Raw genomic sequence first — 24,977 nt, forward strand, 5'->3', positions numbered from 1 at the left:
TGTGGAAAGAATGAAGTTAAAACCTGATTGGTTAGGAAAATTCCCACATTAAATATCACCCTCTGGGGGTGTCTGGGTGGATCGGTGGGTTTAGGCTCTGACTTCAGCCCAGGTCATGATCTCATGGTTCCGTGAGTTCGAGCCCCCGTGGGGCTCTGTGCAGACAGCACAGAGCCTGGAGCCTACTTCAGATTCTGTATCTCCCTCTCTCTCTGCCCTCCCCCCCTTGCACTCTGTCTCTCAGAAATAAATAAACATTAAAAAAAAGTTTTAAATATCATCCTCTATGGGAAAGCAGCTTCTATAAACTCGTAGGCTCTCTCAGCCCTTAAGAGAGCTTCACCTTTACTCCCCTTGTTTTGCAGTTGAAACTGAGGTCCAGGGAAGGAAGCAGAGCTTTTCTCTAAGAACCTAAGCAGCAACCATAGGCCCTGGGCAGGTCCCGCTTCAAACTCCGTATCTTTGTTGGGTGCTCCTACCTCACACACTCTTAGGGTATGAGACAAGGTGTTTTGGCATACTTTGGGATGGTTGGTAGAGCTAGGCAAACTCCCATTTCTTGGCATAACCCTATCATCCTGAGCAGAGGGAGGGTTGAGGTGGCAGTTAGTAATGTGCTCAGTCTCATCTTAGCCCAAAGCATCTATTTCTGTCACTAGCATCAGATTGACCTTTTTTTTCTACATAGAAAGATGTAGAGGATAACTCAGCAAAAAGGAGCCTCAGTGCCAAGATAGATCTGTCCCTCCTTGTGCTTTTCTGCCTCTTGTGTTTCCTCCCCTCAAGCTCCTTCCTCCTTGAGCTCTCCCTTGTGCATCACCTACCTTCTCCCACTCCCCATTCCCACTCTTTTATTCTTTGTATCTCTCTCACTGTTGCCGTCTCCTCGATGGGAAATTTTGTAATCCTCTGTGGTAGGCAGAGTCTGGGATTATACCTGTTTCCAGGGTTTTTGAGGGGACTTGCTCTCAAGTAGGGCAACTAAATAAAGGAGATTAGACATTTTTAAACTGCCCCTGTTATCCACCTCACCCCAGGTTGGAAAGGAGAAAATCTCAATTCTGGGCTTGGCTTCAAGGCTCATACAGTCTGGTGCCACTTCACTTCGCTGCCTTCTGTCAGCAGGCTGGTAACACCCACTGTTTCCCTGTGCTCCTGCTCAGTTCAGAATGACTTTTTTGTTCCTGTGGGTAGAAAGCCCTCAGCTCCCTGCCCCCTTTACCAGATAAGCTCCTGTTCATTTTTTCAGAACATTTCAAATGCCATCTTCTCAATGAAGCTTTCCCCATCGCTTCTCGGCCTTTTGGCTAAGATCAAGTGTAGTATCAATGAAGCTTTCCCTGATCACTCCAGAAGCAGAATTAATTTTGGTCTTCTTTGCACTTTGCTTCTACTTCTGTAGTTGTATTCTGCTGTTGTATCACACTCAAATCTCCTCTCATTCATGAAATTGAGATCTTATGGGCCAGGGGAAAGTATACTAAACTCTGTTTCCTCTGTGTCTCTCTAACAGGCCTCAGACAAATATTATTTGCAGAATGAATAACGGAAATGTATGTGTACTGATTCCCATGGTATAAAGTTGAATATTAAACGCTACAGGTAAAATGTGACAGTGCTCTAGAACTTTATGGGAGTTTGTTTTTTTCTTTAAGATTTTAATTTTATTTGAGAGAGAATAAGTGGGGGAGGAGCAGACCGAGAGGGAGAGGGACAGAATCCCAACAGGCTTTGCACTGTCGGTGTGGAGCCTGATGTGGGGCTTGAATTCACAAACCTATGAGATCATGACCTGAGCCTAAATCAAGAGTCAGACACTTAACTGACTGAACCACCCAGGCATCTCCCCCTTTTAAAAATTTATTTTGAGAGAGAGCACATGTATGGGGGTGGAAGGAGGGGCAGGGGGAGAGGGAGAGAGAATCCCAAGCAGGTACATCACTGTCAGTGTAGAGCCTGACATAGGGCTCAATCTCACAAACCATGAAGTCATGACTGAGCCAAAATCAAGAGTTGATGCTTAACTGACTGAACCACCCAGGTGCCCCCCGCCCCTTTTATTTTAGAGAGAGAGCATGAGTTGGGGAAGACAGGTTGATGGGGGGGAGGGAGAGAGAATCTTAAGCCCATGGCCTTGGATCATGATCTGAGTCAAAATTAAGAGTTGGATGCTCAACTGACTGAGCCACCTAACTGCCCCTATGGGAGTTCTTGAGAGGTAACTTTTAATAGGGAGAAATCTTGGAGGTTTCTAAAAACTAGGAGCTTTTGAATATATCCTTGAAGATTTAGAAGAAATTCAACTTGGCCAAGATGGTGGGAAGAACATTTCAGATGGAGGAAATAGTTGGGAGTGAAAGAAGTGAGGAAGTACAGAGATCAGGCCCCACCACCTACTGCACCCATCCCCTTAGCCAGAATTCCTGTTAGAGTGTGTGCTCAGTTTCTAGGCCAGCCTAAAGGAAATCCTCTGTCCTGTCTTTTCTTCCTTTTTTCTTCTTTGTGTTCTTTTTTCCTTCTCTTCTCCGTATCTCTTTTTTTTAATGTCCTTTTTTTTAAGTGTTTATTTTTGAGAGAGGGAGACAGACAATCCATAGCAGGCTCTGTGCTGACAGCAGTGAGCCTGTTGTGGGGCTCAAACTCATGAGCTGTGAGATCATGACCTGAGCTGAAGTTGGATGCTCAATCAATGTAATCACCAAGGTGCATCCACCCTAGATCTTGTAACCTACTTGATCCGCCCCCATCAACCCTTTCCCTTATCTTCCCATTTTTCCAGTACCTCACCTCCCCCTACTTTAACTTTATTGTTAATCTTTCTCTACCTACTTTCTTCTTTCTTGCCCTCTTCCCCAAGTTACCCAGGAAATCCAATCCTTTGGGTTGAAATGTGAATCAGCTATACAATATTTAACTCCAAATAAACACCTCCCCTTGTGAAGAAGTAATTGTGGGATAATTGCTTCTTATATGTCTGTTGTGTTTTATTGGTATTGACTTTTTTTTTTAACTTCCTGTGATGTTGGGGGTGTCGTTATCATTTTTCTTTATTTTTTTTTAGTAGTTGTCATAATGTCAATTTTAATGAGAAATTTCAACAGACGGCCTTGCCCTTGAGTGGTTTGAGCCTTCAGGCAAAGCTAGGGCTGAATGAGTCAGATACGCTCAGGGATCTATTTTCTCATGCATACGAGTGTCTAGGCCACACACACTCCCTCCTGTCCTATAAGTTCGTATGCTTTGCAACACATAGACACAAAATTGAGTTACAGAGGTGCACATGTTGCTTGCTTGTATTTCATACACATCCATACTATTTCCCTTAAACACCTTCAAATAATATACTCCCCCTTCTGCCATGTACCCATACATTTATCCTCCTGTATCCCCTGTTCTGCTGTTTTCTAACACTACTCAGAATAGTACGTGTTGCAAAATATCTACAAGCCTGTCTCACAGACACCACACTGTCTGCTCCCTTACATATCCACATAGGTTTTCCCCTGTACATAGACATATCTCCCTATACCCCAGGGTCTCACACATTCCATACCACACCATCTCTCACAATTGCCTACACCCCTTCCTTAAGTATTTCTAATCTTCATAAGAGATTTTTTTTTAACTTTCAAAGTAGTTTTGAAAGGTAATGTCTTTGCTCATAGCCTAACTAGTGGATCATTAGGAAGTCTGAAATATTTATGACAGACCCTTCTGAAGCCCCTTGAATAACCTTGTTCTGGTTTGGGTGGGGAAGTCTGGATCAGAAGATAGCTGGTTTTTTCTGAATGGCACTGTTCTGACCCAAGGTGCATTTGAACCCAGGTGCAAACTGGTCCTGTGATTGCAGGGTTCACTTCTGTTGGAAGATAATCGTATACTTTGTAAAAGAGAGCCACAGCTTATGTTCTAAATCAGGTTCTCTGGGGTGGGGTCTAGAAAATTATATAACAACAAGTTTTTGGAGTGCTTCTGTTGTGTAGCCAGGTTGGGAGGCAGTTATCAAGAAGAAAGAAATAGAAGTAAGATCTGCATTATCTTTTTTACCACCATGGACAAATTATCTTTTCTGGACCTCAGCTTTCTCACTTGTAATATAAACAAAGCTCATGCTTTTAAAGGACTCTTTCAGCTCTAAAATTTTATGCTGCTTTATGAGTTCAGTCTGGGATCCTTTTCTGCTGCAAAAGTGTTGGTTCTCTGGGTCTACCCTGGGGAAGAGCATTTCAGGCTTGGCCAGAGGCCAGCAGAGGCAGCCTAGGCCCTGACCTTCTGTCAGAAGCACTGACACAGGTCCTAATTAGAAATGGATCAATATGGGCCTGCAGCCAGGCCTGGAGAGCCTGGGAGAAGCCTTGAGCAGTGCTAGGGAGAATCTGATTACCATGAAGTGGCTTTCGTTACACTTGTCAACACTACAGTTCTGCTGATAATAGCCCTTTCCCCCTGGAACCAGTGGGCAGAGCTGCCCTGAGCAAACAGGGAAATGGTTAACTTGTATCCCCCTTTAATAGGTTTTCCTCACCTCTATAAACTTACAACGTGATGCTAGGTACGTAGGACAGGTGCCCTCCTCAGATGGAGAAATCACTTATTGAATACCTACTAAGTGTTCAATACTGGTTTAAAGTTCCTTCGTGTGTTTCTTTCTCCAAACAGCCTATAGGGATACGTTAGGGAAACTGAAGCTCAGAGAAGTGAAATGACTTGGCTGCCCTATGTCACATAACATATTCTTTATTGAACTACAGTACATTTCTGAGCATTTGCAGCACTGACTCCAAGCTGATGAACTGCCTTCTGCTGGGGCCATCCCTTACCTTTCTACAGATTGAACTGGAGCTCAGGCCCTCTTCCTGGAGCCCTTCAAAGACTGGAGGAAATTCTTTAAAATCATTGATGAGGAGGATGGGGGGAGATGCTCTGCTTGCTTTTGCTTTCTCATCTCCTTTCCAAGGTCCCTAAGGAATGAGCAGGCCCTAATGGGAGAGATCAATCATCATTTGGGATCAATGGGAGGACTGACTTCCTCCTGCATGGAGTGTGCAGTCAGGTTTCTGAACTGGCTGTGTGCAAGGAGGGGGAAGGGACTCATGACTGGATATTTCTAGGTGTTGTAGAACCTGAGGGCTTAACATGTTCAGCTACTAGTGTGGCCATTCAATTTTTTTAGTATTTCCAATATCTCAGGGCTTGTGCTAATGCTAAGGATTCCCTGATGAAGACCCAGTCTCTGCCCTGAAAGACCTCATAATCTAGCATCAGCATCAAACAAGGAAACCATAGTATTCTGTGTATGTCTTAATGGAGACATGTGCTAGGGATTCTGGGATTACGGAAACATGAAGGTGGGCTTTCCTGGGGGAGATAACTTAGATCTGTTCTTTGAAGGAAGAGGAAGATTTGAGGCAGGCAAAGCAAAGAGGGCCACTCCATACTAGGGATTTAGCACAAAGAAAGACATAAAAATCTGACCAGGAACTCCTGACAAAGGGCTGGACATTAACGCAGTTCCTAACCTGTAGCAAATCAGGTTGACAGCCCTTAGCTCTTGCCCCTTGCCAAACCTGGGGCTGTTAATCTAGCTATTGAATGGCAGTAACGCAGGAGCAGCAGGCAGGGAGGAAGAGGTAGATTTATTAGCAGGTATTGACTGGAACTTTAGGGAGGATATGAAGGAAGCTGAAGAGCAGCAGCCCTCTGTCTTCTGGGCCAAGCCTACAGAGGTGCTGGGGGTTCTAGGCAGTGGTTTGAAAGCTCATCTGGCTCAGGCACATGTCTTTGTTTCTCCCATGACAAAATCCTCTGCTCCACTCTGCCTGCCCCTCCTTTCTGTGTTCTTTAAAAAAAGAAATTAATGGAATCTGTTCAAAATACCCCTGAAATGAAATTACATTTTTAACTCTAATTACCCTAATTAAAACTTGACAGCCTTAATCCTGGAATGGCAGATATGCTAAGTACCCCATGCCTGTGACAAGCTCACTTACCCAGATGGAATGTTCTGTTCTGGGCTTAGGAGAAACATTCTTTTGTGTTTATTTTGTTTTCCCATCAGCAGTTTAGTCTTTGTCCTCACAGCTTCCCCAAGCTAGGATAGCCATACTTGTGGGCTCTAGGCTTGCCCAGGACCTTTAATCTAGGTAGAGATCCCTTTGTATTCGGAAGTGATACTCCTGATGATTCTTAGCACATACCTTAGAGTTTCCTCTTCAGTTGAGGTTGGACTCATGCTGTGAGCTTCTCCCTGAGTGAAATCCCCTTCCTTCAGAGACCAGGGAACTGTGCTTGTTAGAAGGCTGTCTGCTCATCTAGGGCTAACTGTGGATCTGGATAAGTTTATGGCTGATATTGAGGATACAGTTTGAGGTCAGGGACAGGGAGTTCTGGAAATAATATATCTCTTCTCTTCACATATCTCATACAGGCTAGAGCCACCTAGTAAAATGCTTGGTCTTTTGGTCTTAACTAGTTACCTGGTCAGTTCCAGGGCACACAATGGGGAGGGAGATGGGGCATATCTTGAAGTAGACTGAAGGCTTTGATGCTGTGAGTCATCTCATAGTTCTGTTGGAAACAAAGGTTCTTTTGTTCTAGTGACCTCCTTTCAGGATAGAAGCCTGTTCAGTTAGTGGACACTGAGTGCTATGTGAGGTACTGCTAGGTGAATGTGACATAATGCTTGCCCCCCCCCCTCCCAGAAGCTGACAATTGTAGGTAAGTGGGGAGGCAGTGGTGGGTGAGGGATAGCCGTATAGATGACTGATGTGTAAGACAAACAAAGGCTTTTCACAGGTGTTGACATTTGAGCTTGTCCCTGAATAGGTAATATTGGCAATGGAATAGAGGGCATTGCAGGTGTCAGGGAATAGCATGGAGAAAAGGTTGTAAGTTGCCAGGTGACAGTTTGCTGTGATTGGAGTATACTGTGCAGAGGGGAAAGATATGGTAGAGGGTAGGGGTAGAGTTTAAACTTTATCTTGTAGGTAAATGGGATCCTTGAGGGTGCAGGGCTTGGCATATGGGTGTGTATGATGGATTAGGCCTGAGGGTGATTGGAGACAATTTAGTTAGAATAGGTATCAGCAAACTATGGCCTGTGGGCTGAATCCTGTCTGCTGCCTCTTTCGTAAAATTGTACTGGGCTACAGCCACACTTGTTTGCTTTCTAGGATTGTTTTTATACTACAGTGGCAAAGTTGAATACTACAGAGACTGCTGTAGCCCACAAAACCGAAAATCCTATCTGGCCCTATAAGTTTGCTGACTTATGAGTCAGAAGGTAATTATGAAAGTTCTGTAAGAGAAGATAAATGTCAGAACTAGGCATGAAACAGATTGGAATTATCAAATGAGACTTCTCAGAAGGAATGACTGAATGATTTCACAGAGGACACTTGCCTTGCCTTCCTCTAAAAACTTAAGAAGGTCAAATTTGCTGAAAGTCACCATGGTTACAAAAGGACTTGAGATACCAACAAGTCTTGATTTGCCCTTACTAGCTTTGTGAACTTGGACAAATCACTTAACTTCGCAGAAGTTCAAGTGACTATGGTGAATAGAACAAAGAAAAAAGTCTCAGATTCTCCACATGGTGTGGGGCTCTTGTCGCTTCTCTGTACTTCATGTCCAGTTTGTAAGTCTGAGCGCCATCTAATGGAAAAGACAAATATCCTCAAATCTGGAACATAGTTTGAGTTGAGAGGTTGGGGATCTCTGGCAGAGGGTTTTGATCACCCAGAGCAGCTGCTGTTGTGGGGGAGGGGCTCATGAGTCTTTGAGGACACTGTGTACTGTTCTTCCTTAACTCATGACACTTGTTCTAGCCAGATTGAACTCCTGCCCTTCCCATCAAGAGCATTTTAGGCCTCTGTAAACCTAAAGGCTGGGTTTATTTCTCCTTCTCCCAGCCAGAAACTAAGTACCATTTGACATCCCTTTTAAGTTTCTTCCTGCCACTGCACTGAACCCCCTGTGCCTCATTCCCCTTTTCCTATAACGTTGTGCATCTGCTTTATAGTATAGAAAAAAACACTAGCTAGGGAGATCACGGTGGTGGGTTCCAAACCCATTTCCCTTTAGCTTACTGTGTGACTTCAGCCAGTTTGTTTCATGTCTCTGGTCTCTCAGTAGGCTCTAGTACAAATGATTTTAGCCACTTTTTGGAATTTTAGATTTCTTCCCCTGAGACCTTAACTTCAGAGCAATACCTTCACTACTTCCCACTTTACCTCCCTCCTTTCAATCTAGAATATTAGTATATTCCCACACCTCATTTGCTTGACATTCATAGCCTTTGACTGTGAGGAGAGTAATCCTATCTCTAGCTGTTTTTATTGGCAGGTTCTAGGAACCATCACTCAGTCTAATCACTGGCATGAACAGGCCCTGAGGTCAGGTTCATGTGATCCTAGAGGTTCAGCAAGGAAAGCATGGTATCTCTAGGATGGGCAGTCTAGTTCAGTACAGGCAAACATTTGGCTCTGGGTGTCCATGATACAGTAAAGTGTTGATCCAGGCAATTTACAGATGTTTTCTTCCCCCCCCCCATTCAAAATCTCACAACTTTGAGATAGGTGATATTATTCCTATTTTATAGATGTGGAAACTTAGTTTTAGAGGATCATTTAGTAAACATGACTGACTCATTGAGGATACAGGGAAACAAATATTCTTTGTTCCCAAGTAAGGGGGAGTTGTAGAGGACGTAAATAAGTAAACATTGATCAAAACTCTTAAGAGGATACTCCAGAGCAGTTAAAAGTAACTGTATCTAAGGATACCCAGTTTAGGTGGCAGAGCCTGGGCTCAAACCCTAGTAGGTCTGCATGTACCATGCTGCCTTCCCTGCAGAAGAGTGGGGAGGGCAAACTCAAGGGCAAGTCCAGATTTGTAAGTAATCTCTAGAGAATGGGCACTGACAGGGAGGCTTGGCCTTGGATTCAGAGCTGTGTTTTAGTCCTAGAAGGGCCTGAAGTTTTAGGCAAGTGACTAGGGCAGGGGTTATCACATGGACTTGGGCCCTTTTATAGTGTAGAGCACATAATTTTGTAACCTCTAGAAGATGAAGTCTGGTGATCGGCACTGGCAGTATCCTGGGATACCACAAGGGAGCCCATAGTCCTCTCTGGTAGGAGAATGGGGCGGGGGGGGGGGGGGGGGGGGGGGGGGGGGGGGGGGGGGGGGGGGGGGGGTATCAGGCCCTGTGGGTAGGGGATGGAGATTGTGGCTGCTAAAACTGATTTACATATTTCCTGCCTGAAGTCAGAATTAGTTTGAGGACTGGATGGGAGTTGCTGAATCCCACCTGAAAAGATCAGTGGGATAGACACTGAGAGGGAAGGGAAGAGATTTTAGAGGCTTCAGGCTAAAAATGTAAGCCTTACTAGATTCTAACATCATTACAGCTTAAAAACTTGAGCCATTTTCTTCTCAGTGCAGCCTTTACAAATACTGGGTCCTTTTCCCAGGGAACAGGCCATTGCTAGCTCTAGGCTGTAATACCCTTCAGTCCTGCTGCTTCACCTTGGATCTCTCCTCTGAAGGTCTCAGTAGTTCTAGATTCAGATTGTTCATCTGTGACATATGGGGATTGGACTAGCAGACTCAGGGCTATTTTTTAAATTAACTTTTAAAAAATGTTTACTTATTTTGAGAGAGAACAAGTTGGGGAGGAGCAGAGAGAAGGAGAACAGAATCCCAAGCAGGCTCCACAGCATCAACGCAGAGCCCAGTGTGGGACTTGAACTCCTAAACTGTGAGATCATGACTTGAGCTGAGGTCAGGAGTCAGGCACTTAACCGACTGAGCCACCCAGGCACCCCTAGCAGACTGAGGTTTAAGTTTACTGTCCTCAGCACCTCCTTTAGCCAGCCACCAGATCTGAAGTTCATTTTTAAGGCTAACTTTGGATCTCACCCTTGGTATCTACAGTCTTCACATAACTGAACTGAATACCAGCTAAAACGGCACAGATTTGGGGCGCCTGGGTCGCTCAGTCGGTTAAGTGTCCAACTTTGGCCCGGGTCATGATCTCATGATTTGTGGGTTTGAGCCCCGCATTGGCCTCTGTGCTGAACGTTTGCTGAGAGACTGGAGCCTGCTTCAGATTCCGTGTCTCTTCTCTCTGCCCTTCCTCTGCTCACGTTCTGTTTCACTCTGTCTCTCAAAAATAAGTAAATGTAAAAACAAAACAAAAGGCACAGATTGTTTTTTTTTACCTGACCATCTACTTGGGATTAAAAAAAATTTTTTTAATGTTCATTTATTTTTGTAAGGGAGCACAAGCAGGGGAAGGGCAGAGAGAAAGGCACAGGATCTGAAGCAGGCTTCAGGCTCTGAGCTGTCGGCACAGAGCCTGACATGCACAAACCCACGAACCGTGAGATCATGACCTGATCCGAAGTTGGATGCTCAATTAACAGAGTCACCCAGGCGCCCCATATACTTGTGATTTTAATTTGGGGGTAAAATTGGCAGTCTCTGGGATCCTGGCTTTCTATCCTAGAACTGAGATTCTCGGGCTGAGTCCATATCTACAGAACATTGCTTTTTAAATACCTATTCAAAACCAGTATATGCACTTGAAACTTTCAGTTCCTAGTTCCACATTGAGGTCGCCTCCAAAGTCATTTTGTACTGTAGGAAGAGGAAGGGAGTAGGAATCTGGCCCTGCCACTTACTTCCTTCTGTGACTTTGGACAGATCCTCCTGCCACTCTGGTCTTACTGCCCTTTCTAAAATGGTGGGGTGTCTTCCAGCTCTGATCGCATCAGGGACAGAAAGCCATCTTCTATACATTTCAATTGCAGAGCTCTATCTGGCCCAAGCTTTGGTGTGTGGGTTACAGATTATAAAGCCTTAGATTTTCCCTTCCATCCAACTCGGGAGGGGGAAGGGGAACCATCCAACTGTCTCATTAGCATGGAGAAAAGAAAACAGTAATTACTTGTGCCTCCCTTGATGATTCCTGTGGCTTTGGTTCTTCTAGGGAAGGAGGAAGGGGAAACTGGAGACAGCTCCAGCTGAAGAAGAAGAGCTGTTAGCTGTTCCGAAAATGCAGAGGCAAGAATGATTGTCTTGTACATCTGTTGTATTCTCTGGACATTCCTCTAGGCAGCCAGAGACTGCCTGGATTGAGTTTCATCTATTTATGGCATAAATAATGTTCTCATACACGGACACGGATTAGGCCTAAGAGCCCTGATGTCACCTGTCAGTAAGAAACCAGCTGCCCTCGAGGGCCTCCTTTTGTGATAGCTAGCCATACTGACAGTCTGTCTTTGTTGGGGAGTAGAGGAGGGTTTTACTGAGCTATTTTGTGACCTGGCTGCATTTTTATTATGTCGTGAGTCATCTTTTTAGCCCCTATGGCAAACCACAGCCAGTTGGTTTATTTTTCTTGGGCATAGGCAGCTACACAGTAGAGTCAGTCACAAGAGTCAAGGTCAGGTATTCTTGTGAGTGAGAGGAGTCTAGAATTGCAGGACCATGGGGTTTGGTCAAGGCTAGGAAAAGCATGCACACAAGGATTGGGGCACTTAGACTTTTGAGGCCAAGAGGTTAGAGGGGCAGCTGGAACAGAACTAACAAATAGATTGGCAAGCATGGCTCCTGGGACAAAGGCTATTTGTTCAATGGCCAATCTTACACTCTCCATTGGATATGGGCAGTTGTGCACCCGTAAGTGCTGATCATAGCAGAAGTGGGTCTGAGGCCACCTGCAGGTGAGCCCTGTCTGATTGAACTTAGAGTTGTTATACTATGATTATTTCCTGGGGCTGCTCATTTCTGCCTTGGTTGCTACCCTAGAGGCTTAGAGAACTCAGCTTCTATTTTCCTTCCCCTCTCCAGAGGAAAATATCAGTTCAGCAGTACCTCTTTCAGTCAGTCTTCTTGTGGGCCCTGGAGATTGCTCTTCTCTAAACAGCAAAGTTTTGATAGAAACATGCTATTTAAAAAAAATTTTGTTTACAAATGTAGGAGATGATTTTTTTTTTATCACAGTCTTTCTTTAGCCCCCTGAAGCACTCCCTTTTCTTGTTCCAGGCCTTCTGCTTGGTTCCTCATCCTCCTAAAAGCCTTTGTCCAGGACTCAATTCTTCCCCTAGTTTTCTCTTAATTCACTTCCTGGCTCCTTTCCTCCCCAACTGTAGTTCCTGATTTCTGTGTATTCCTATAGAACATGCTCTCTATTATTTATTTAAAATAATGACCTGACCCAAGGGAAGGAGTGCTTCTCTTCAGACTACCTTGTAGTCATTTGTGCCATCATAAAGTGCTTCCCAGAAATAAGGACAATATTGCACATCCATGACATAGTACATGCTGAGTCGTGCAAAGGTGCTCATCGCATTGTATTCCTTCCTGGTATTAGGTGTTTTAATCATTTTTTAATATTTTATTAAAAAATTTTTTTGATGTTTGTTTATTTTTGACAGGGAGAGGGAGAGAGGGAGAGAGAGAGAGAGACAGGACGTGAGTGGGGCAGGGGCAAAGAGAGAGAGACACACAGAATCCGAAGCAGGCTCCAGGCTTTAGCTATCAGCACAGAGCCTGACGTGGGGCTCAAACTCATGAACTGTGAGATCATGACCTGAGCAGAAGTTAGACTCTTAACCAACTGAGCCACCCAGGTTTTATTTTTAAGCTGTACATCCAATGTGGGGCTCGAACTTACAACCCTGAAATCAAGAGTGTGTACTCTACTGACTGAACCAAGCAGGTGCCCCATTATTAGGTGTTTTGATTAGGTATTTGAGTTCAGCCCAGGCTGGACCTGTCATGGCTTCTTGACTGTTTGATACAATCTTAGAACATCTTGTCCTTTAGGGTGTGGTATCCAATTTGGAAATTGTCCCTTTTTCTTCCCTTAACAACTGTCTGAGAGCTCCTTGGGACGTACTGGTAAGCTAAATCCTGCAAGTCTGGAAGGTGATGGTACACTTGTATTCCACCCCTGCCCATCTTTTCCCCAGGCATCCAAAACCAGTAGTTGCTTCAAGTACAAAATGGGAGAATTTGGTCCATTTCCTAAAACTTTTATTATGGGTACCTATGAGGGGCCAGGTGGGGGGGGCTCCTTATTTTTCAGCACAAGAAAATGCAAGGTATATGGTAGGAAGAACACAGTCTTTGGAGTCAGACCTTGGTTTCAGTAAGTTCTGTTTTCTAGCTGTGTGGTATTAGACAAGTTATTTCTCTGAGGCTCAGTTTCCTCCTTTAAGAGGGATAATGCTACTAACCTCAAAAAGCTATTAGGAATAAATAAAAAATAATTAAGGTTTTGGGCATAGGACATGATACATATATAATACGTAATGGAAAATGTACATTTTTTTCTCCTTGTCTTTTTATTGCTTCTGATTCATCTTTTTGTGGTACTTAAGTGGAATAATAATACCTGTCCTTGAATCACTTTTGCCAGGCTTTGAGCTGTGGGCTTTCCCATGCTCTCACTTATTTCTCCCAGTAACACATTTATGAATCAGGAATTATTTTTAACAAATGTAGAAAACTGAGGCACAGAAGGTCAGTACCTTGCCTGAGGTCAAAAAGCTAATAAGAAATAGAGCTAGGATTAAAACCCAGGTGTCTGATTCTAGAGCCCGAGCTCTTCACCACTGATCATTATTGATCATTACTACTATTACTTTTCCTCAATAATATGTGACTTCTAGTGGTTCTTATTTTCTCTTCTACTTGGACCTATGGGGATTTGCATGCGTGCGCTTTTCTTAGTCTTTCTTAAAAATACATATTTTTAACATTTATTCGTTTTTGAGAGACTGTGCAAGCGGGGGAGGGGCAGAGAGTGAGTGAGACACAGAATCTGAAGCAGGCTCCAGGCGGTCAGCGCAGAGCCCAGTATGGGGCTCAAACTCATGAACTGTGAGATCATGACCTGAGCTGAAGTCTAGACGCCTAACCGGCTGAGCCACTCAGGCGCTCCAGCTTTTCTTCGTCTTGGTTGGTGTCTCTTTTGATGGAGGTATAGATAGTGACCCTGTGTGCTACAGTTCTTCCTAATTTTTCCACTCAGAGCAGATCCCTTCAACCAAAGTGTAGTACAGGTCTCTTTCCTTCTTGACAGACCATCCCCTTATTCCTTCTTTACCATTCACATAAAACCAAGTAAATTTATATTTAAAATGTTCTTGCCAATCTTTCTGATCTCTCAGAAGGTCCTTCAGAAGAGCAGATGCTGTCTCCCTCATTACAAATATGGAAACTAAGGTCCAAGAAGGTGAAATGACGTGTCCAAGGTCACACAGTGAATTAGAGGTAGAGCTGAAACTAGCTATTATTAAGCTTTCTGACTTTCTCTACTAAAAATAAGTTTAGTAAGAAGGAGAGGTGGTGTGTATGATTTGCAGATCAGACCTAAAGAAAGTTGAGCTTTATTAGGACTCAGGATCAAACGAGTTCTGAAGGGACCTTGCCTTCCTTCATCCACATCTCCCCAGTTCTTTCACACACACTTGAGGAACACAGCAGAAAGGGAGAAACACTTTCCCTTTAGGGTTCAACAAAGCTTTCATGACAGGTTGCTGTGGGGAAGCATCCAGAGGCTGCAGTGTCTCCTCATCCATAAAGAGGGCTGGATTCCCAGGGCTTACTGGAATAACTGTTGTAGAAGGAGCAGAGGAATATCAGAAGAACCTGTGTGTTCTGACCTCTGCAGGCTTTAGCCTAAGCCATGTGAGCGTTGGGTTGGAGCAGGATAGTGGTAAGAACTGAGGATAGGAGCCCTGAGGAGTTTCATTTTACCTCCTGCTGGTAGATTTAGTTAGGGGTTTTGGACAAGCAATATGAAATTTATAAAGAGGAATTCCTACTCCTACTCTTTAAAAAAAAAAATCCTTGGTTTTGGCACTAGAAAAGAAACCTTTCCCAAAGTCTAGGCCTCAGACATTACCTTCCTTTTTGTCTTCTTCCTTCTCTCCTTTTACCCCTTTCCTCTCCCTCCTTTTTCTCTTACCAGCCAGCTTCCCTTTTCTTTCCTCACCTCTCCTTTAACTACTGAAAAAAAGAATGGGAAAAGGGCACCTTCAGACAACAGATTAGTATAGGTGGTAGTATAGATACTGGGGCTACGAGTCAGAACATGGAGCTTGAAATTTTGGACATTACTTCTAGACCTCAAAACGACGGTTGATGAGACATTCATTTATTTGCTTATATACAGTGTCTTCTAAGTATAACCTGCCAGGCTCTGTGTCAGACGCTTGGTCTATTCCAGTTAATAAGACCCTAAACCTGCCAGAAAATTACAGTCTTATGAGTAAGACTTAGCACTAAACCTCTTCCCCTACTCCCTCATTCAAATCATTGAAAATTAAGATAGGCAGAACTTTAGAGTTTATTTGGTATTTCAGACCATGAAGTAAGTAAACATACAGGCTTTGGAGTAAAGTAAAGCAGACCTGGGTTCAAATCCTAGCTCTGCTATTTACTAGCTGTTTGACCTTGAATGGCACACTTAGTCTTGCCCATGTTCAGTTACTTTGGAAATAAAATGGATCTGCCATCACTTCTTCACAGGGTCTTATGAGGGTTAACTGCACAACACCTAGCTCAGTGCCTGGTGCATAGTAGTAGCATGTGTCTTTCTGTATCAAGGCCTGGCCTAAATCCTTGCTCCTGTGAAATGTCTAAGGCCATCTCCTGTCAGACTAATTTCTTTCTGCATTTTTATAACACATGGAACACTCTTTGAACTGTTGGATCCTGACTAATATTATTAGTAGTCCTTTACAGGAAGTTCACAGAGTCCCACCCTGGAATATTAAGGAGCCTAAGAATAAGAACTGTTCTCCATCCCTGTGTCTTCTGTAACCCTAACTTAGAGCTGTGACCATGACCAACCAGGCCCAGAAAGTACTTTTTGATTGGCTAAGATGGCTTCTATAAATATACTCCCAAGTGTTTTGCAATGAAAGAAAGAGCAATTGAAGACCTGGCCTGAAGTTTCCCATCCTAACTTTTCTCCCAGTCCCCTTCTGTTACCACATTGATTCTCACAAATTCCCTATCCTGTAATCAGAAATGGGAATTGTAGCTCCATTTTGTAGAAATCTGAGGTTCAGATTAGAACCCAGGTCCTTTGTTAGGTGATAGATCCAGAGTAAGGTAAGAGTAGCAGGAATGAGAACAGAAACCTTAATGGACTAGATCTTCATTCTCTGGAACCACCAGGAATCTTTACAAGGAATGGAAGAGTTACCTGATAATGAGGCTAGAGCCAGGTGTAGTCACAGTTAGAGATGATTTGAGAATATGACAGTGGTGAGAAAGAGTTCAGGATAACTTCATAGATTTACTAGGCCTTAAAGATTAAGAAGGATCTGAATATGTACAAATGAAGACTGACGTTCCAAGTGAGGTAACAGCATGGACAAAAGGCTAGGAGCTGGAAAGCCCATAATAAAGGTAAGGCAGATGATGACTAGATGAAGGCATACCTAGAGAGCAAAGCTGAGGTGATTGGGAGCCATGATATTTTTTCCCCGTGGCATTGGGAACATTAGTCTGGCAGTGTGGGCCCAGTGGTTAGAGCAGGGAGGGGTAGGGGACTAGTGAAAGAGAGACCAGGGAAGAGGCTACTGTAACAGTTCTTGTAATGTCAATAAATTTTAAGAAATATCCCAGTGGTGCAGGCCAAAGATAATGACATCCTGAACCAAGAGGAGGTTGACACAGTAGGGAATAAAGAAGAACAATTTAGATGTAGAGCTCTTAGAATAACAACAAAAAAATCATGAGGACTTGGCAGTGTGGGATGGGGCATGAGGAAAGGAGAGGTTGGAGAGCATTAATGTTTGGAGTCTCAGTATTTGGAAGAAGGGTTGTATCATTTGCTGAGCTGTGGAGGCTGGGAAGTAGGAGATGAGTTCAGTATATTGACATGTTGAATTGGAGGTGCTAATAGTTTATTCCCCTTACTGCCCACCTCCTAGTGCCGCTGCTTTTGTCCTTTGACCTGGGCCTATAGAGATCCTTTGGTTCCATGTATTCCCTGCTTTGTTTCCAGGCGTGGAGCCCCCTAGAGAACCCTCCAACCATGTCTTGGAGCAGCTGTTTCTCCCTGTCTGATATAAGATAGTGCATATAAGATGCTTAGTCTAGTATCTACTGTATTTAAAGTGTGCATTAAGTGTTAGCTGGCTATTAAATGGCTGTTGTTGTGGTTGTCCTCATAGCTTTGTGATCACAGTAGCTAGAGATTAGAGAAGTGTCTGGAGCCACCTGGCTAAAGGACAGTCCTTCAGCTGTTTTTCATTAAGAAGTCTGGACTGCAAGTTAATATAGAGGATTTCAGGCTGGGTGTAAATGGGGGCTCTGAGCCATATTAGCTAGGACTAGAGTATGTTTCTTGTCTTTTTCTTCTGTTTTTTTGGAAGTTGGTATAGTATTATTACAAGGGCAGGGCAAGCCCCAAAGGTTGGACTTCCTGAGGTCAAGTCTCAGCTCTACCTTTTTTTTGTTTTTTTAAGTTTATTGATTTATTTTGAAAGAGAGCATGGGTAAAGAGGGGCAGAGAGAGAGAGACCTAAGCAGGCTGTACACTGTTAGTGAGGAGCCTGACATGGGACTCGAACCCACAAACTGGGAGATCATGACCTGAGCTGAAATCAAGAGTCAGACACTTAACCACTGAGCCACCCAGATGCCCCTCAGCTGAGCCTTCTGTTAGCTCTGTGACTTGGGCAAATTTACTTCTCCATGCCTCAGTTTCCCCAGTAGTAAAATGGGGAAATAACAGTAATCTTAAGAGATTGTTGTAAAGAATAATACAGATGAAAGATTTACAACAGTGCTTGGTATGTGCTACTGTTCTCCATAACCCTAGATTCCCACCTATTCCATATTCCAGGTAAATATATTCTTTCTTGCCCAGCAGTGGAGGGGATGAGTAGAGAAATCTGAAACCAGTTTTAAAGTGCTTGAAAGTTTGTTCCAGCTGGGATCCAGGTTATCTAAGCCTAGAGGAACCTTGCCCGAAATGGAGACAGAGTTGTCCAGATGACCTGAATTCATTTCCAGTTTTTAAAAAAAGATTTTATTTCATTTACTTATCATTCATTCATTCATTCATTTGGAGCATAAGTCAGGGAGGGTCCGAAAGAGGGGAGGAAGAAAAATCCCAAGGAGGCTCCGCACTGTCCATGAAGAGCCTGACTCAGGGCTGGGTGTCGTGAACCAAACCGTGAGATCATGACCTGACCTGAAATCAAGAGTTGGATGCTTAACTGAATGAGCTACCCAGGTGCTTCTATTTAATTTTTTAAAAAGATTTTATTTTTTACGTAATCTCTATTAAACTCCCAGTGTGGGGCTTGAACTCACAACCCTGAGATCAAGAGTCACTTGCTCCACTGACTGAACCAGCCAGGCGCCCCTCCCCAGTTCTGCCACTGATTTACTTTGACCTTGGGCAAGTCACTTAACCTCTGTGCCGTAGTTTTCTCATATATAAAATAGGGAGCATAATTCATTCCTCCATATATATTTAATATCTCATTCTTTCCATCACTACATTGTAGCTATATTGACTTTCTTGTTTCTTTAAGCATAACAAGCTTATTCTTGCCTATTATTGCTGCAGGGTCTTTGCACTTGCTATTCTTCCTCTCTGAAACAGTCTTCCCTCAGATCTTTGCAGATCTTCCTCCCTTACTTCTTTCAGGTCTCTTTCTGGTGGTCACCCTTTGGAAGTTTCCCTGACTATTCTTCTTGTCATTTTTTTTCCTCCCATGCTCTGCTTTATTTTTCCTTATAGCGTTTAGCATGACCTAAAATAATGTATTATCAACCTATTTTTTGCAACGATGCAAGATTTGTGAGAGCAGGAACTTGGAATACCTTCACTGACCTAAGTTCATGCCTATTCTGAGCAGGACCCTGACTGACTTCTCTCTTTTTTAGGTGAGCCCTATTTCCAGAGGCAGCTGGTGCTGACCCTGTAACCCAAAAGAGGAAATTGCGGGCTGGTGAGTGAGGGTCTTTGGCAAACTCTGGGCAAACTTGGGCCAAGATACAGGATAACTAGTTTGGGGCTTATTTTTACCTTTAGTACAGGTTAACCTACAGGCAATTGATTATTCTGCTACTCCATGTCTGAGATATTGGCACAGGCAGCTTCCTGTACTGGGAGGAGAATTGAACTTGGCTCTCTTGGAATTGCCATGAGATGGTTTAGGATCATTTACCATGAATAAGGCAAAGCAGGCTTAATTCTTTTTGGCTTCTGCCAGCTGCTTTGTGTTGGGGGTTATCCTGGCAACTAAACTCATTCTTCTATAAACTTTCTTAACATGTTATGGCCCTTAGAAACTTTCCTGAATTCAGTCTTGACTGTGGCCTACCAAGCTGATAGGTCAGCTTCAGAAACTAGTTTTATGAGTCCTGGAAAATGTGATTATAAGTAGTAAGGATGGAATGAAAAGAGTTCGTTAGGGCTGTAGAAGAGAAAATCAGGGGAAACTCAAAGGGAAAACCAAAGATGATGAGACAGGTAGGGAAATCAACACATTAAGAACCAGTTGGGTTGTAGGTCTCTTAATCTAGACAAAACTTATGGAAGAGGGAATTGAGGCTCTTGAAGCTGAAATAAGTTGCTGAAATGGTTCACATTTGGGAATTCATAAAGCTGATGTTAGAACCTGGTCAGTCTAATTGTAAACCCCATTGCTCTCCCTGACTTGGCAGACTTTCCTTAGGCTGTTAATCTCCCTGGAATCCTGATTTTTCTTATAAATTTAAAAAAGACAGATCTCCTTAGGGATTCAGGAAGGAGATCCAGTTATTTGAGGGGCCCAGCAGAGAAGACAGGAATTGGGGGTTCCTTTGAGGCAATGTCATTTCTAGTGAGGGGGCCAGGAGGCTAAAAGTTGGAAAGAATCTTCATGCATTTAGAGGCCTAGGCTCCATATGATTAGAAGAGGGAGAAAACACCTATAACACATAACTGTAAACACTTGGGCCAGCACAGATAAGGATCTGGAGAGCGGGTTGGAGTTGAAACCTGGGTTTTAATCTCTTCTCTGTCAACATTTGCCCTTGGACAATCTCTGCTTCCCTATTTGTATAATTGGAATGCTTCCCTGCACCCCCACATGTCTTGTGTGTACACCAACCCTGCAGGATGTCGTAGAGAATCAAATGAGAAATGCAAGTTGGAAAGCTTTGTAAATTGTAAAGCAGCATGACCGAAATGAGAGAAAGTGAGAATAAAGCACTATAAGTATCTCTGGCACCTCAGTCCCTGACCTGTTTGCCACCCCACTCCCAAAAGAAGAGGGAAGGTTTTCCTTTGGAGATTTGTGCTGTAAATCTTCTCCCATACTGTTCCCTTCCTCTCCTTCTCATGCAGGTTCTGCCTGAAATTCAATCTTTCCACAAAGGAAGGGATTCCAAGGCACAGGGACACAGCCAGGCAGCATCGGCAGCATGGTTTGCAGCATGGGGGCTGCAGAGTGCAGGTTTAAATGCACTCACACAGCCTGGCTCCAGGGCCACTGCTAACACTGATATTAAAGCACTTTTCAAGAGCCCATTCCCAGCACGTGTCTGCACTCACTGACTAATTCCACTTGGATGTTGCCTTGTTTCCTACTGTCTCTCAGAAGAGGAAGGCTATTCCTATTTTGGCCCTAAGATCCTTGTCCATCCCTACCTCTCATCCTCCAACTACTAGTGATAAAGGAACTTATGCTAGAGCCTCATAATCTTATCAGAGGCTCTGATTGTCCAGTTTTTCCTACCGTCTCTCTCTTGCCTGTGATCCGTGATTTAGGCTGCTCTCTTCACATTTTGTAACAATGGACATTTTGTAACAATGGACATTTTGTTCTTTGGTCTGTTTGCTGCTGGAGAGTGCCCAGAGAAGTCTGTCCCCAATCTGATGTTCTTGGAATCTATATTAGCCAACCTTTTCTCCTACTCTAAATCTCCAGGCTCTTGCTGCCACCTCTGTTTGTCTGGTTAACCTAAGTTCTGTAGCTTCTGGCTTTCCCATGGCCTGGGTGCTAAGCTTAGACCTTACTGTTAATATACCAACTGCCCTGTAAAGAATTCCATTATTGATTGTTTCAAACTATGAATGATCCCATGTGATAAAGTGTTTAGCTTACTTATCTAACATACTCAAGTTTCTACTAAAAACAAATTTCAACTAAAAAAACAAGGAAGCAAAGCATTGTCATCCTTAAGCCCTTGTACAATACTAATTTATTCCTATTTTTATGTGTTGTAACAGGCTTAGTAATCTGGTTTCTAAACTCCCATAAGATTCAAAGCAGCATATCAAAAAGAGGGGGAGGAGCTGCTGTATTAACAGCTAGAGGAGAGAGCTGAAAGCTAAAAGTAAGGAAGGATAAAATAAGAATATGATAAGAAAGAGAAGTTAAAATGAGGATGGAAACCATTTAGGTTAGGGGCAGCAGTCCTACAGACATCTCTGTACTTCAATGAAGTGGAGCTAGGTAATTTTTAAGGTAGTTCTAAGTCCTCTTCAAGGCTAGGGGGTATCAGAAAATGTTAAATTATAATGTCTACTTACAATATCAGATTGCTATACTGAATCCACTACATAAGTTGATTTCATTTTCATAGCAGCTTGGGAAGTAGGTGGTGATATTCTCATTTTAGAAATTTCTGAGGCCTAGAGACAGACAGTGATTGGAAGAGCTAAGCTTAGAACCCAGAAGAACCCAGCTCCAGACAACCAAATTTTTTTCTATTATCCTCTATTGGCTCTTCCCCTGTGACCTAAAACCCTGGTGTTTCTCAGCCTCGTGAGCCAGTGGTTTCCTCCTGCTCCCCTTTTATTCACTTAACTATATATAAAGCTTTATTTTTTAAAATATTATTTATTTAATGAGTATTGTGTATCAACCATGTGGCAGGCACAGTTTTAAAATATAGCAGTGAGGAAAATAGTTTTTTGTCTTGTAGCTTACATTCTAGTGGAGGAAAATAGATAAATAAATGAATATGTATGAAGACAAATAGGGTAAGGGAACAGGGAGGGACTTTGTGGTGAAAAAAGGCCTCTCTGAGAAAATAAAATCTGTGCAGAAATATGCAGGAACTGTATTAGTGAGCTATGTGTAGTATCTTGGGGAATAACATTCCAGGCATAGAGTTTAGCAAGTTCAGAGACCATAAAACAGGGAGCATGCTTAACTGTGTTTGAGGAGCAAAAGGGAGCCAAGTGGCTAGAGGTAAAGTGAGCAAGAGGGAGAGTGGAGTATGGAGAAATCATAAGGGTAGACAGGGACCCAGATCATGTAGGCTTTAGTCTGAGTGAAATAGGAAGCCATTGGAGTGTTTTGAGTAGAGAAAAGATATAATCTGACATTCAGTTAAAAACCTGATTGCGCCAATTAAGACCTCCAGCACAATGTTAATGGATTGGTGAGAACAGACACTCCTGCCTTGCTTCCAATTTTAGGGGAGAAATTGTTCAGTCTTTCACTATTAAGTGTGGTATTAGGTGTAGAGTTTTTTGTAGATGACTTACATCAGGCTAAGTGAGCTTCCTTCTATTCCTGATTGACTGAGAAGTTTTTACTGTGGATGGATGCTGGATTTTACAGATTGTGTGGTTTTTGTTCTTTATTTTCTTAACACGGCACGCTACATCAATTGATTTTTGGCTATCAAACTAACCTTGTATTCCAGAGTAAATCCCACTTGGTCAGAGTGTATGATCCTTTTAAATTTATTTGATTATTTTATTTTTTCCCCATCCTCACAGCATATGGTCCTATTTAAATGGTGTTGGATTTGTACTGCAGTGTTTAGTTTATTTTGAGAGAGAGCAAGTGGGGGAGGGATAGAGAGAGAGGGGGAGGGAGAAGGAGAATACCAAGCAGGCTCTGCGCAGTCAATATAGAGACTTGTGGCGGGGCTTGAGCTAATGAACTGTGAGATCATGATCTGAGCCAAGGTTGGATGCTTCACTGACTGAGCCACCCAAGTGCCCCTTGCATTGCTATTTTGTTGAAGATTTTTGCATCTATATTCATGAGGGGTATTGTTATTTTATTTTTTCCTTATGATGTCTTTTGTTTTGGTAACTTAATAATACTGGCCTAATAGATTGAGTGGGAAATGGGAGAGTATTTCCCCCTCCTCAGTTTTTTGGAAGAATTTGTGAAGAATTAGGATTATTTCCTTTTTGAATATGTTACAGACTTTGCCAGGGAGGCCAGTGTGGGCCTGGGCTTTCTCTGTTGGAAGATTAAAAAAAATTTTTTTTTATGGTTTTTATTTATTTTTGAGAGACAGAGACAGTGTGAGCAGGGAAGGGTTAGAGAGAGGGAGACACAGAATCTGAAGCAGGCTCCAGGCTCTGAGCTAGCTGTCAGCACAGAGCCCGACGTGGGGCTTGAACCCACGAACCGTGAGATGACCTGAGCCGAAGCCGGACATTTAACTGACTGAGCCACCCAGGCGCCCTGGAAGATTTTTAATTACTAATTAAATGTATTTGTGTGTGTGTGTGTGTGTGTGTGTGTGTGTGTGTGTGTTTTCTTGTAGGCCGACCCAGAGTTTTTGTTTCTGTTTGAGTCACTTTTGGTAATTTGTGCCTTTCTTGGAATGTTTTCATTTCATCTAAATTGACTAATTTCTTGCTTTAAAATTGTTCATAGAATTCCTTTATAATTCTTTTAACTTCTGTAAGATCAGTAGTGATAACCCTTTTAAAATTTCTGGTTTTGGCATTTTGTATCATCACTTTTCTTTGTCAGTCTTGTTAAAGGTTTGCCAATTTTTTTCATCTTTTCAAAGAACCAACTTTTGGTTGCGTTTTCTATTCTATTGATTTCTTCCTATAATCTTTATTACTTCCTAATGAGCTTTCTTAGGGCTTAGTTTGCTTTTCTTTTTCTAGTTTCTTAAGACTTAAATTATTTAAAGGAAAAATTAAGTTCATTTATTTTGAAGAGAGTGCGCTAGTAAACACATGCGAGTAGAGGAGGAGCAGAGAGAGAGAAGAAGAGAGAGAGTCGCAAGCAGGCTTTGCACTGTCAGTATGGAGCCTGATGCAGGGCTTGAAACCACAAATTGTGTGATCATGACCAGAGCCAAAACCAAGAATTGGATGCTTAGCCAACTGAGCCATCCAGGCACCCCTGACTTCAGTGGTCTTTTAAAGGCACTTTGCAGTCCGTATGAATCGTCTTTAGGCTTGATTGATGTGTGGGCTGTCATTGTGCTCCTGATGTGGTATTCTCTGCAGAAGTATCTGGAGCTTCACAGAGGGCCTAACTCAGAAACAGTGGAGTAGACAAGTTGTTTGCATTGTATGTGTTACCAACTGGGAGGGGGCAGGGCTAGACCTATAGTGCTGGGCAGCCTTGATCCTGCCTGTCTCAGGTCAGGATTTGGGTGAGGCCTGAGGTTCACGTAGGATATCAGGGAAGCAGCAGGAAGTCAGGTGACACATGGAAAGCCAGAGCTCCCCAGGCTTCTGGGGAGAATTTTCCTGATACAGAGCTAGAGGAGATAGCTGCCCACTTCACAGATTTTAGAGGCTTCAAAATGCCTTTTGAGACCTTACAGAATACCTCTGTTACCTGATAATGACTGAGATTCTAAGCAGAAATTTAATTCTTCTAAAGAAATATGGCTTGGGGTGCCTGGGTGGCTCAGTTGGTTGAGCGTCCGGCTTTGGCTCAAGTCATGATCTCATGTTTGTGGGTTCGAGCCCTGCGTCGGGCTCCTTGCTGACAGCTCAGAGCTTGGAGCCTGTCTTTGGATTCTGTGTCTCCCTCTCTCTGACCCTCCCCTGCTCACACACACTCTCTCTCTCTCTCTCTCTCTCTCTCTCTCTCTCTCTCTCTCAAAAAAAAAAAAACATTAAAAAAAACAAAGAAATATGGCTTAAATGTAGATCTCTTAGGTAACATTGTGGTGGAAGAGCTCTGAGGAATACCTGGGCTTGTTGGTTACTTATTTGTTGCCTT

At 43.1% G+C, this 24,977-nt stretch overlaps 1 protein-coding gene and 1 pseudogene across 3 annotated transcripts in view; both read left to right on the forward strand.

Moving 5' to 3' along the window:
• Positions 1-24,977, forward strand: part of RALY (RALY heterogeneous nuclear ribonucleoprotein) — an 82,409-nt gene that overhangs the window by 17,788 nt on the left and 39,644 nt on the right. For 2 of the 3 annotated variants that reach the window (XM_029916877.1, XM_029916879.1), the window contains exon 2: positions 18,928-18,992. The exons of the other annotated variant lie outside the window; for it this stretch is intronic. The gene's annotated coding sequence lies outside the window, so the exon portion shown is untranslated. The remainder of the gene's footprint in view (positions 1-18,927; positions 18,993-24,977) is intronic. 3 annotated transcript variants of the gene reach the window in all.
• LOC115275636 lies at positions 1,288-1,463 on the forward strand (annotated as a pseudogene).

Source organism: Suricata suricatta, chromosome 12 (genome assembly GCF_006229205.1).
Source record: "Suricata suricatta isolate VVHF042 chromosome 12, meerkat_22Aug2017_6uvM2_HiC, whole genome shotgun sequence".
Lineage (NCBI taxonomy): Eukaryota > Metazoa > Chordata > Mammalia > Carnivora > Herpestidae > Suricata > Suricata suricatta.